Source organism: Alligator sinensis, unplaced genomic scaffold (assembly GCF_000455745.1).
Source record: "Alligator sinensis unplaced genomic scaffold, ASM45574v1 scaffold77_2, whole genome shotgun sequence".
Classification (NCBI taxonomy): domain Eukaryota; kingdom Metazoa; phylum Chordata; order Crocodylia; family Alligatoridae; genus Alligator; species Alligator sinensis.
This window is the reverse complement of record NW_005842016.1, coordinates 2,455,495-2,467,548: the sequence shown is the minus strand read 5'-3', so window position 1 is coordinate 2,467,548 and position 12,054 is coordinate 2,455,495.

Sequence of the window (12,054 nt, the reverse complement as noted above, 5' to 3'; positions counted from 1 at the left end):
TATTCCTCAAAAGGGCTGCCCTCATCAGGCACCTGGAGGCTGCCAGCTCCAGGCCCTTAAAGTGGCAGGTACACACAGTGCACTGCCACACCCACCTTGAGAATGCAGTTCATGTCTCCTGCCGTCATCATTGCCTGGCCACTGGGCACCGTTACCGTCACCGTCATGTTTTTAAGGAAGATGTGTTTCACTGTCTTATTTGCTTGTACAAATGCATTCAAAACCTTCTTCTGTTTCCAGGGTGACCTACAGCCACCTGCCTGCAATTATTTCTCTGTGCTTCAGGGGGCACACTCTGTCTTCCTTCAGGAGTCCCATGACTCCTGCTGCCAAATCATCACTGTCACTTGACCAGAAAGAGGGACAGTGTTATCACCTCTTCTTGAACAAAGCATAGTCATTAGAATTGGGCAGGGCACATTCATGATTACAAAGGATGTCTGCCTGTAGTTGCACCAGGGCCATTTCAATGGTGTCTCATTTCTCCTTCCTAAACAAACTTCTCACATTCACTGAGGCTATAAGGATCCCCATGAGTAAAAAAGTGCTGGGGGGTTGGGAGGGGTAACTGTAGCTCTCTTCTTTCTGTTGTTTAAGCTTAGGGCATTTGAGGCTCTCTCCCCTCTCCTGACCCAAGTCTTCCATCTGTTTGTGGGCCCCTTTCCAGAATTGTGACCCCCTCCTGCTGTCTGATATGTTTGGGAGGACCTGCTTCTCTTTTGGTAGTGGGAGGGTTACCCAGGCATTCTGGTTTTCTTCTAGAGACTCTGGGATTTCCCCCTTTCCTGCCTGGACTTCCATATCTGAGCCTTCATTTTCCTCCTCCTTTTCTGGGGCTCTTTCCAGACTGCCCCCTTAGGAGTTTTGGGTCTCCCTTTCTCTTTCCTCCTTTTTTACCTTTCCATTTCTACAGCCAGGTTGTCCTCTCCCTAAAGTTTTTTAAGTTCCTCCACAATCCTTCTCAAGGCTATCACATTTTCCTGAGCATGGGTTTCTTTCTCCTTTTTGGAGAGAGGTTCCCCTCCTGCCTCCTCCCTTTCTGGGGTTTTTTGTCCCCTTCCTCTCTGTTTCTGCCCCTTTAGTTGCAGTGGTGTGTGGTGTGTGTATGGGGGTGGGGGGCACTTTCTGCCTCCTTGGCCTCAGTTGGGTGTTGTAGGGAGGGGAGGAGATCACTTTCTGGGTTTTTTTTTTTGTGTTTCCCTTTCCTAACATTAGCGTAGGCTCTGGGACACTCTAAAGATGTGACCCTCTTTTCCACAGGTTACACTTTCATTCCTCCCCACAGTCTTTGGCTTCATGTTCCTTTTACTTGAACACAGCATAGACTTTGTTTGTGCATTGTGTAATCACATGACACTCTTCCCTACTTTTCCTTCAGAGCTTAGGTTATCCCTGGTAGAAGACAAACCCTTTGGGCACGTCCACATGAGCATGTATGTGCCTCTTGCAGCATCCCAAATCAGTTTGAGATGCTGCAAGAAGCACGCTGCGAACAAAAAATGTTCCCTGCACTGCATATTTGCAGTGTGGGGTCAAAATTTGATACCTGGAGATCCAGGTATAAAAAATACCCTGGTGGAAAAAAGCAGGGCAGGGCACAGTCCTGGACCATGCCCTGAGGCAACCGGAGTTTCAGGTCCTAAACAGAGATGCTCTGGTAACCAGCTAGAGCATCTCTATGGCTGGCTCTTGCCCTGGTGCTGACGCATGCTGCCTACCCATGCAAGGCAAGCAGGACTGCAGGCTGCAGGGACCTGGACCTTGGCTCCATGGCAGGTTAGTAGGGGGTAGGGGGCTGGAGGAGGGGAGGGAAACCATGGTGGAGGCATGGCCTGCACTCACCAGCAGCAGCAGTGGCTGTCGGGGCTGCTCAGAGTCTCATGGCACAGCCCCTCCAGGCAGCGCAGGGCAGCAGGGGGTAGTGGGTCTCAGCCCCAGCCACCTGGCACCCATGCTGCCGCATCTCATGGGTGTGGCCCAGCTCAGCAGGGTGCCACATGGTGCCACACACTGTCATGCAGCTCAGGGCTGCTCAAACTGAGTGGGGCTGGCCCTGGGTGACAGCCCCAGGGGCCCTGAGCTGCTCCGAGAGTGCACAGCACTGCACAGTGCCCTGCTGAGCTGGGCCACACCTGCAGCATGTGGCAGCATAGCTGTCAGGTGGCTGGGACCAATCCTGATCCCCACATTGCTGGGAGACCTGTTTCCACTGGGCAGGATGATGCCTGCCAGCCACATAGGGATCAGGAGGTTCCTAGTCCCCATGTGGCTGGCAGGCAGTGTCCCCACTCAGTGGGGATGGCTCTCTCAGCCATGTGGTGATCAGGAGGGTCCCAGTCTCCATGTAACTGGCACACAGCATCCTGCTGAGCCAGGATGGCTCTCCCCAATCCCTGTGGCTCCCTGTTGGCTAGGCTGTCTGGGAGCAATTTGTTCCAAGTCAGCATCTACGTGTGTGCTACTGAGAAGTGGCTAATGTGTCCTTAATCTAGTACCTGTGTTTGTTGGTACTAGCAAACTACACACTAGTTTAATTTACTGCATAGTACATGCCATGCACATGCAAATCTTGAGCTCCTATACATGAGTGCTGAGGCTTCTCCGACACACTGGCATTCCAGTGTGTTAGAGCAGACTTCATTGACTGAGTTTTCTGGAGTGTGGCAATTGCCATGCTCCAGAAGCCTCCTGCATCTCGTGTATCAGTGTCCCCCATGGTGGTGGGGGCACTTGAACTAAAGCTTGTTGAATGAGCTTAAGTGCAGGATGTTGATACAGGAAACATGGCAGAGCTGCTCTAATTAAAGCACTGCCCCCCGCCGACCCCTGAAGCATGTGTAAAAAGTGCCCTCTAAAGCTTTACTATGCATTAGATTAGTCTAATGTGCAGTAAAATGTCTAGTATAGACACCCCCCCTAAAAGGGATTTTTGACCAAAACTGATTAATTCTTAAAAACACTTCTGTAACAGGGTGGCTTATTTGCTGGGTCTCCGCTGGCTGCCTGCCTGTCTCTGGGGTAACCTCTCACCTTGCTCACCTGCCATGCCTTGGTAGAAAAAATATGAAAGTTGTTACTAAGGTGGGAGGCTACCCATTTTCTTGCTCTCCTCCTCACCAGGGCCTTAGTACACATTCTGACCTTCCCTTACACGTGTCCCATGCTTCACAGATGTTTCCTCAGCAGTTGGCACTGAGACCCAAGCTCCGGAGTCTCACATGGGACTCTCACTCCCCACCAGAGCTCACAGTCCCAGCACCATCATGCTGGTTTCTCTCACTTCTCACTCTCAGTCCCTTCACCAGGACTGCATCTCTCTCACCCGCTCTGTGGGCCTCTTCACTACACCACCTCTGTGGGCCACTACCCTCAGGAGCTTCTCTCTGTCTCCCCCTCTGCAGCCACAGGACCCTAAGGTGAGCTTAGGTGCTGCCCAGGGTCCCTCCTCCTGACACAGGCCCTGCCTCAGAGTTCACCAGGAGTCTGGGCTCCCCCTGCCTGATCTTATCCACTAGGGATGTGGGGGATGGGGTTAGGAGGCACCCCACACTCACCTTTCACCAGGGAGGTAACTGGCCTGGAATTCCTGGGGGCTCCCATGCTACCAGGAGCCTCACCAGGACACCCTTCCCCAGCAGGGTGTGGTTTTAGGTCTTACCCAAGACCAGAAGCCTCCAGCCATCCCCCAGCTCCTGCTCTTACCTCCAGAATCTGTCATGCCATGAGGGAGTTGGATGGTGCTGTTTCCTCGGCTGCCAGAAGTTAACTGATGGCCCTGCCTGGCTGGTCTATGTTTGAAAATGTCCGCCCCCATCAGGCACCTGGCAGCTGCCTGCTCCAGCCCTTAAAGTGGCAGGCACCCAAAAGGGGCTCTGCCATACATTGCAATTTCATTTGGTTCACAGGCAGTACCATTAGCTATGCTTACAATTTTTTTCTGTTGTTTTTATTTTTGTGGTTGCATAAATTTCCACTTCCTGCATTTGGCTGCCTTGTAAGATGGGTGTTTGAGTGATAATGCTGGTTTGTGATCCGAGATACGGTTGTTCAAGTCCAGAGTACCTCTACTGACTGCTGTTTAATGAGATAAGAATCAGGGCAATGGATATCTGTTGCTATGAATCAGTGAGGGAGCTTGTCCAATGTAAATGGAATGTAGCCATGCAGAGGTTGCAAATTAGCACAGTTGCAATACCCTTCCAGCTTCCAAGGATGTCACTAGCTTATACACCAACATCCCACACCAGGATGTATCCAAGCCTGCCTCACTTATCTACAAAAACTAGATTACAACTCAGAGTACAGACCTCAGGATATCACTGGACTCATATATTTCATCCTCACACACAACAACCTCAGTTTCAACAACCAACACTTCCTCCATACCATGATCTTTCAGGAAAAGCTCTTGTTGATTCCAGGTGGAGCTTTTCATTTACGAGGTGCGCTAAATGAAGCCTTTAAAAAGCATTTGAGAATATTAAAACCAACTACTCCACCCTACTTCTCATTCCTTTGAGCGAAGAGATTTCCCACAGCGTGTAACTAGGAACATGTCCTCATCCACAAACTCTTGTCACAGATATATACATTTTCTTTGTAAAAGGATTTTTACTGACTAATAGCTGTGCTACGGGGTCAGCAGAATGACAAGGAAGCAGACTGCTCTAAATTATAGTCATGGAAATGTAGAATTATTATCTTGTAATCAGTGCAGTTATTCCACTTGGGTACCTGACAACTGGACCTACCCTGTTTTCTGGAACATGTGGTATCAGGCTTTTTATAGATTCTAGAGTCAGAGAAAGTTTAGTGGGTCTCATAAACTTGCTCAGAGTCACATTATCACTGAACAGGAGATATGAGACATTTGAACATCCTTTTCCTGAGATATTTAGGTAGGACACAGTCCCACCTTCCAGAGGAAAAATTTTCCCAGCCTACCTATTCTGTGTCCAGAGAACATTCTCTGCAGTTTTCCAATACAACAAAATTAAAACAATCCTACTTACATGGTTAACAGCTCAGGGTTGGTGCCTCTGACCCACACATGAATAAGATGTGCAGTAAGTGGGTGTTACAATTTCCTAAATTAATCACGTTTGCAGCCCGATACATTCCCCTTCACATTACCTACAGGGTTCTGTTGAGTGGCTAATAAACAACAAAGCATATTCCAGCACTGATGAGCTCACCAGCATATCAGGAAATATTTTAACTCTCTGGTTCCCTGACTCTCATCCTTGACAGTGTGCAGTTGGCTCCATATAGGTTTGAATGGCTTTATAAAATGCTGAATCCCAGTAGTAAGTCTGGCTATGTGGGAGTGGCGGGTCAGCAGTTAAGGAAAGAGGCAATCAGAACCCCTGGGTTCAGCTGCCAATTCAGTATGTGACTTTAAGGAAGTCACTCACACCTCTCTCTGTCTCTATTTCCCCATCTTCAGAAGGAGAAAATGTTATTTTCTGGCTTCACAATGCAAGGAACTGTAATCAATGTCAGTAAAGGTATTTGAGATCCTTGACTGACAGGAACTAGAGTAATGCAATGTATTGACACTTAGCAATTAAATCACATGCCAGAAGAACTGTATGGGAAGGTACTAGCTCAGACATGGCACCTTTCTTTTACATAGACCTGGAGCCAGATTTGGTATTGCTATTTGTGTAAAATCAGAATAGTGTCATTCACTTGTGCGGAATACAGGATTTACAGCATCATCTTTGAGATCAGAACCTGTAATCCAGGAAACAGATTCCATATCTTGTGGTTTCATTTTAGACCTCAAAGGGTGTTTGCTATTTTGGCACTGTCAACAGCGCCCATCCAACCAAAGACCATATTGAGATACTATGCAGAAAGTAGCCTGGGAGAGTCAAGGTCTGAGCAAACTTGGAGTGCTGTAGGTGAGAACTTGGATGCTTTCCTAGAGTGGTACCTGCTGCATGAACATGGAAAGGAGAAGGGGTGGTACAGGCTGGTATTGAGTCACACCACCAGAATATTTTGAATTAAAAAGGGAAGACAAAATAAAACAACAAAAGATTTTTGGAGGAACTCAATTTCAAGTTGTTTTTTTTTCTGGTTGTTCACACCCTTCCCTCCATGTTCAACCTCCCCTCCATCTTGACTAGCAAACTAAAATAATCAATTATTCACACAGTTTTATTAGAGACATGGTTGCAAAAACAGTGAGCCAGACTTATAACTCCTTGAGTCTACCGTTCTGTTTGGTCAGCAGTAGATGCTTCAGTACAAAATCCAAGGAACTCCACAAGAGATGTATGTAGGGTAATCTGCCTCCCAAAAGTCTCATACTAATCTTGAACAATGCTCTGTTACCTGAAGTGCAAGGTTTTAGATCCCACTGAACACCATATGGATTGTCTTATTATACATATAATTGTAGAATCCCTCATTGGAATTAGGTAAGTTCCTGACCTCAGCAAGATCCTACAGCAATGAATTCCAGTCCAATGACATGGTGAGCCAGAAAAACATCTTATGATCAGTGTTGAATTTGCCTTTTTTCATTCTTACAGGTATTGAGAAATACATTTATTATTTATTATTATTTAACAAACATCTTGAAAGGAGCCAAATCATAGCCTGCCTGGAGACTGTCAGAGCTACATAGATCTAGGCTGCTGGACCATCCTTATGCATGGATCTGAGACAAGCCAAACTGATGTTGAATTACCTGGTTTGGAATTATCTCAGTGTTTCAGACACTGAAAGTGAATTCCTGATTTGGAAACATTCAGCTAAGTGCTTAACCATCTCATTTCTCTCCTCCATTGTTTCCATTCCCCGTGCAAGCCCTAACAACTGTTTCCCTGCAGGATTGTTCACATATGGTCTGAATTGACAAGGATTGTAGCAGCTTGGATTTGGTACTAGAATTTCAACTCCAAGAGTTACTTCCTTTTATTCTGGGAACAGAAAAAGATAACATGACTTTGGATTAGCTCAGAGCTGTGTAAAATAATTATGTTCTGATGATGGCTACTTGTGAACATTTATGCTTTGCCACACTCTGCACATATACCTAGTTAGAGACAAGTCCCACTTCAAAGAGCTCACAGTATGAGGTGAAACTGCCACAGCAAATAGTTGGTGAAGAGAACAAGCTGAATTACTTACCTAGGACCTGAGTCACCTGGAATTGTATCCATTATTATCAGTGGGCTATGGATTGAGCTACAAAAGCCCAAATATATTTTTTTGATCCTTGTGCTTGACAGTGCAACCCAGGACACAATAGATCAAAGACATGACAGGTATCTTCACAAAGGCCTGTTCAGCCAGACCATGTAACTCTAATGTGCCACTGATTCCTGTCAGTTCCATGTTCTGTTTCCTGTTAGCTTCTCCTGTTCCATCTCTCCATCCGCTTCCATAAAGATGACTGCCCTGGCTCCCAGAGGAAAGTCACAAACTATCTAGCCTCCCCAGTGTCTCAGTTCCCCAATCCTTGTCATGCTCAGCTCCAGTCATCCCATCCCTTCAGAGTTGCCTCGAAGTGGGTACTACTTCTATCATATTTACACCCTCCTGAAATGGGGAAACATCTCTTGCACACATCTGGGCACTGATTTTTATGGTCAGCTGGAAAAAAACTGCTTAGGACAGGCAGATTCTCCCTCAACTGGAGCTTTATTTAAAAAAAAAATCAAGGTCAAACATAGGTGACTTGGTATGATTTCAGGATTTCTGGGCAACATAATCACAAAGATTCCTGGTGGCCTTAATACCTAGGACTCTAAATACTTTGCATCCTCTGTTTCAATGGCTGTTTACGTCCCATGTATTGCTGAAGTTAAAAATCAATGTTTCCATGGTGACAAGCATAGTGGGTGTTGCCTGATCACTCCTCTTGGGTGTTTCCTTGTGGTGCTGGTTAAAAATCACTTCTGGTTTGACTCCCACTGAAATTTGGTCTGCTATATTCATCACAGACTTCTACTGTTGTGAGTATAATTCATCTATGCCTGTAGATAAGTATAGTTTGGGTTTAGTTTCCTGGGCATATAAGGAATAGGAGTCAGAGATACACCAAGGGAACTTGATCTTCTGTCTTCTGCCTTAGCTATTATCAGCACCCGTGACATGGACAGCCTGGACTGGACCTATTGTTGTTTTGTCACTAGGACAAGGACATCCCCTGGGCAGGGAGCTCTTCCTGCAGCAGCCAGTGCTGCTCTTCTCCAAACCATGGCTTCATCTCCTGGGGCTCTTCTGCCATCTGGTGGTAAGATGTTTTTGACTGAACCAAACACAAAGGCCCTGCGTGGGTTGGGATGCCAGACTTGGATATGGATGTGGGGCAGAAAAATTAAAATGGTCATGGTCAGGGATTTCCATAATTTTACCAGAAGGAAATAAAATCGTGAGTGAAAGAACAAACTCAGCTGATATGATGTACCTAGATGCCTTCTGGTAGTGGGTGTGCTGTTGTACAGGGCAGAATGAACCAAACCTCCTGTGCTCATGATGAGTAGCTACCAACTACCCAGCCAAGTACAAAAGGTAAACACATTGTTTTTCGAGGGTACAATCTTTTTTGTACCAGCACCCATTTGTAAACATCAAAGGCCAGTCCTGACCTAGTTCCCCTCACTCGTGACCCATTTTCCTGTGACCCCAGTTCCCAGCACCCTAGTGTGTGGGGCAGGGGGTGGGTGTGTGTGGCATGGGGGCTCCAAGCAGCCCCTCTCAGGATGGAACTCTGCCAGCCTGCAAGGGAAAAGCCACCGTTTCCTATGTTTTTCTCCTTTAAAGGAGAATCCATTTGAAAAGTTTGTTTGCCACCCTTTCATATATTCTTGTGACCCACTTTTTGGGTTTTGACCCCTTCAGGGATGCTATCACCTACCATCACACTGTTCACCACAACGTGCAAGTCATTGCCAGTAAATAATAAAAAGAGCAGTACTACCTTACCGATCCAAGTAACATTTACCCATATTAACAATACTCCCAGGCACAGCAGTCTTTGTAGCTTGTCCTAGTCAGTTGATTTCAGAGATCTTCAAGGTATAGATATGCCAACCACCTCCTCCTGCACTTCCTGCTCTAGCCCAATTGCCCCACTGCCTACGGACCTCCCACCCTCCTGCCCACACCTGCACCATGCCCATTGCAGACATGTCTCAGAAGAACAAGACTTTATTCCCCTCACATCCAACAGACCACACTCCATCCCCAACACACAGAGCCCCTTCACCACCCACCTCACCCTCCAACAATAAAAAAACCCTCTTCCCTGTGAGAACTATTTACAAAGGTGTGTTTTTTGTTGATTCCCAGAAGGGAGGACTGTGGGGTTGTGGTGCCTATGGGAAAGATTCTGGGGACAGGCAGCCAGAACCCTGGCCTCTGGCCATTCCCCTATGGGTCTGTATGCCATGTTGAATATGATGGGTGGGGGGTTCTCCCAGGGCCCATGGTGCCCAGTGCTCATCTGGGGTGGGTGTCTCTCCATCTGGCTGGTGCACTCCATGCCCAGCAGCACTGATGTTTAGTCCTGGTGCCACTCCAGGTAGGTCAACGCCCATGTAGAATCAGGGCGAGTGGCAGAGCTGGGCCCAGGCAGGTGATAGAGGACCTGGGGCAGGGCCTGTCCAGGGTTTTCTGCCAGTAGAAGGTAGTGGAGGACATCCCCCCAGGCCCAGGTGGGGGCCTGCTGTTCAATGGTGGATGGCTGCCAGGGGGCCTGCAGAGCTAGGAGCCAGGGAGCAGTGCGCACAAACAAGACAATTAGGCCCAGGCTGGTCTCCAGGGTCCAGTGGTCATCCTCTGTGGCCTGAAAAGCACATCTCAGGATGTAATCTTGCTCCCACATGACCTGGATCTACTTCAGAGCCAGAAGCTCAGGCTAGTGCTCCTAGTCCATCAGGTCCCATGTCTTCTTCTGGGCAAGGTCCTCCTTACTCCATCTGTCCTGGTGGGCCAAATTCTCCTCCCACCACCTCTGCTTCCAGGCCAGGTCCTCCTCCTGCCAGGCCTGCCTGTGTGGTCTCCTCTCACTCCTCAGCCATCATGGAGGGAGAGGGTTCTGTCCATGGTGTGCCTCTGGCACAGAGAGCATATATGGAGGGCCCCAGCAGTGAGCAGCGGTGTCCCTAAACCTGCATCCCTACTGGCCCCTGCAGCCTCACCTTCATGTCCAGATGCTAGATCTGCAGTCATGAGACAGAAGCCTTTTCTTAGAAATTGCAACATTGCAGACATAAGATGCTCTGCACCAGTAGCCATGAGCTACCTGGCCTCAGACTGGGGGTTGGCTATGCAAGGGTACCCAGGAACCATGGTAAGTCGGGCAGGCAGGCCTGGTCCCAGGTGGGTGCTGGCCAAGCCCCCCATCCCTACATGCTCCCCTGGGGCTGGTGGGCTGCTAGGTACTGGCCATAGGCAGCCGCCTCCCCAGCTTTCCCCCAGGGCAGGACAGGCCAGACTCCTGGCAGCATCTGCTGCTATGTATTCAGACCCTGGTGCCCACCATCTCCTCCTCCAGGCCCACCACTCTACTGCACTGCTGTCCAGCCCACAGCACCCTGGGTCAGGGGGTGTGGGGCTCCCAGATAACTGGGATGAGGAGATGCCCACACCCCTCTCCTCCCTGCTGGTGGCCTCTCCAAGGATGCACCCTGCTCCCTGCTCCCCCCCTCACACACACTGCCACTGTGCCCTGAGGATACCCCTGCTGTGTGTGCCCCAGCTGGAATGTGATGAGCTGTTTGTGAAGGCTGATGGGTGCCTGACCCACTATGCCATTAAGCTGATGATCCTCCTGGTGCCCCAGGCACATCTGCACACCTGGTATAGGACCCTGAGCTACAACAGTGTGCAGGGAAGGCCCGTTCTGCCCCACAATCACTATTGCTACCTGGAGGGCTACCTGTGGCAGCGCTACACATCCCTGCCTCCCACTACAAAGGAGGACATTTCCACCAGCATCTATGCCTGAGGACAATGTGTGAGAGGCTTCTGGCCACCTAGCTGCAGGGACATGGGCTGCTTAACAAAGTTCAGCACTGTGTCCTGCCTCTCTTCAGGCTGGCGGTGGGGGGGAGGGCCTGTGGAATGTGCATGGGTCAGGCAGGGAGAGGGAGCAGGGGCAGGGGCTGGTGTGCAGAGCTTGCCATGTGTCTGGGATTGGCATGGCTGGGAACTTCTAGCCATGAAGCTGGTGCAAGAAAGTTAATGACTTGCTGCAAAAAGGGCACAGTTTTATAGACTTCATAGACATCAGGGCTGGAAGGGACCTCGGAAGATCATTGAGTCCAGCCCCCCACCCAAAGGGCAGGAAGTCAGCTGGGGTCATAGGATCCCAGCAAGATAAGCATCCAGTTTCATCTTGAAGGTGTTCAATGAAGGCACTTGAACCACCTCCGGTGGCAGGCTGTTCCAGACCTTGGGGGCTCAGACAGTAAAGAAGTTCTTCCTTATGTCCAGCCTGAAATGATCTTGAAGTAGTTTGTGACCATTCGACCTCGTCATCCCTTGGGGCGCTCTGGTGAACAAACGTTCCCCCAGATGCTGGTGGTCACCCCTGATAAACTTGTAGGTGGCCATCAGATCACCCCTGAGCCTGCGCTTTTTCAGGCTAAAGAGCCCCAGGGCTCTCAGCCTGTCATCGTAGGGTCTGCTTCCCTGACCTCTGATCATGCGCGTGGCTCTTCTCTGGACTCTCTCAAGCTTCTCCACATCCTTTTTGAATTGTGGAGCCCAAAACTGGACACAGTACTCCAGCTGCGGCCTCACTAAGGCCGAGTACAGGGGGAGAATGACGTCCCGGGATTTGCTTGAGAAGCATCTATGGATGAAAGCCAGCGTTTTGGTCACTTTACTAGCCGCCGCATCACATTGCAGGCTCATGTTCATCTTGTGGTCAATGATGACCCCCAAGTCTCTTTCTTCCATAGTGCTAGCCAACATAGCAATGTCGAGCCTATAAGGATGCTGCGGGGTTTTTTTCCCAAGGTGGAGAACCTTGCATTTATCGGCGTTGAACACCATCAGATTCTCGCCCGCCCACTTGCTGAGCCTGTC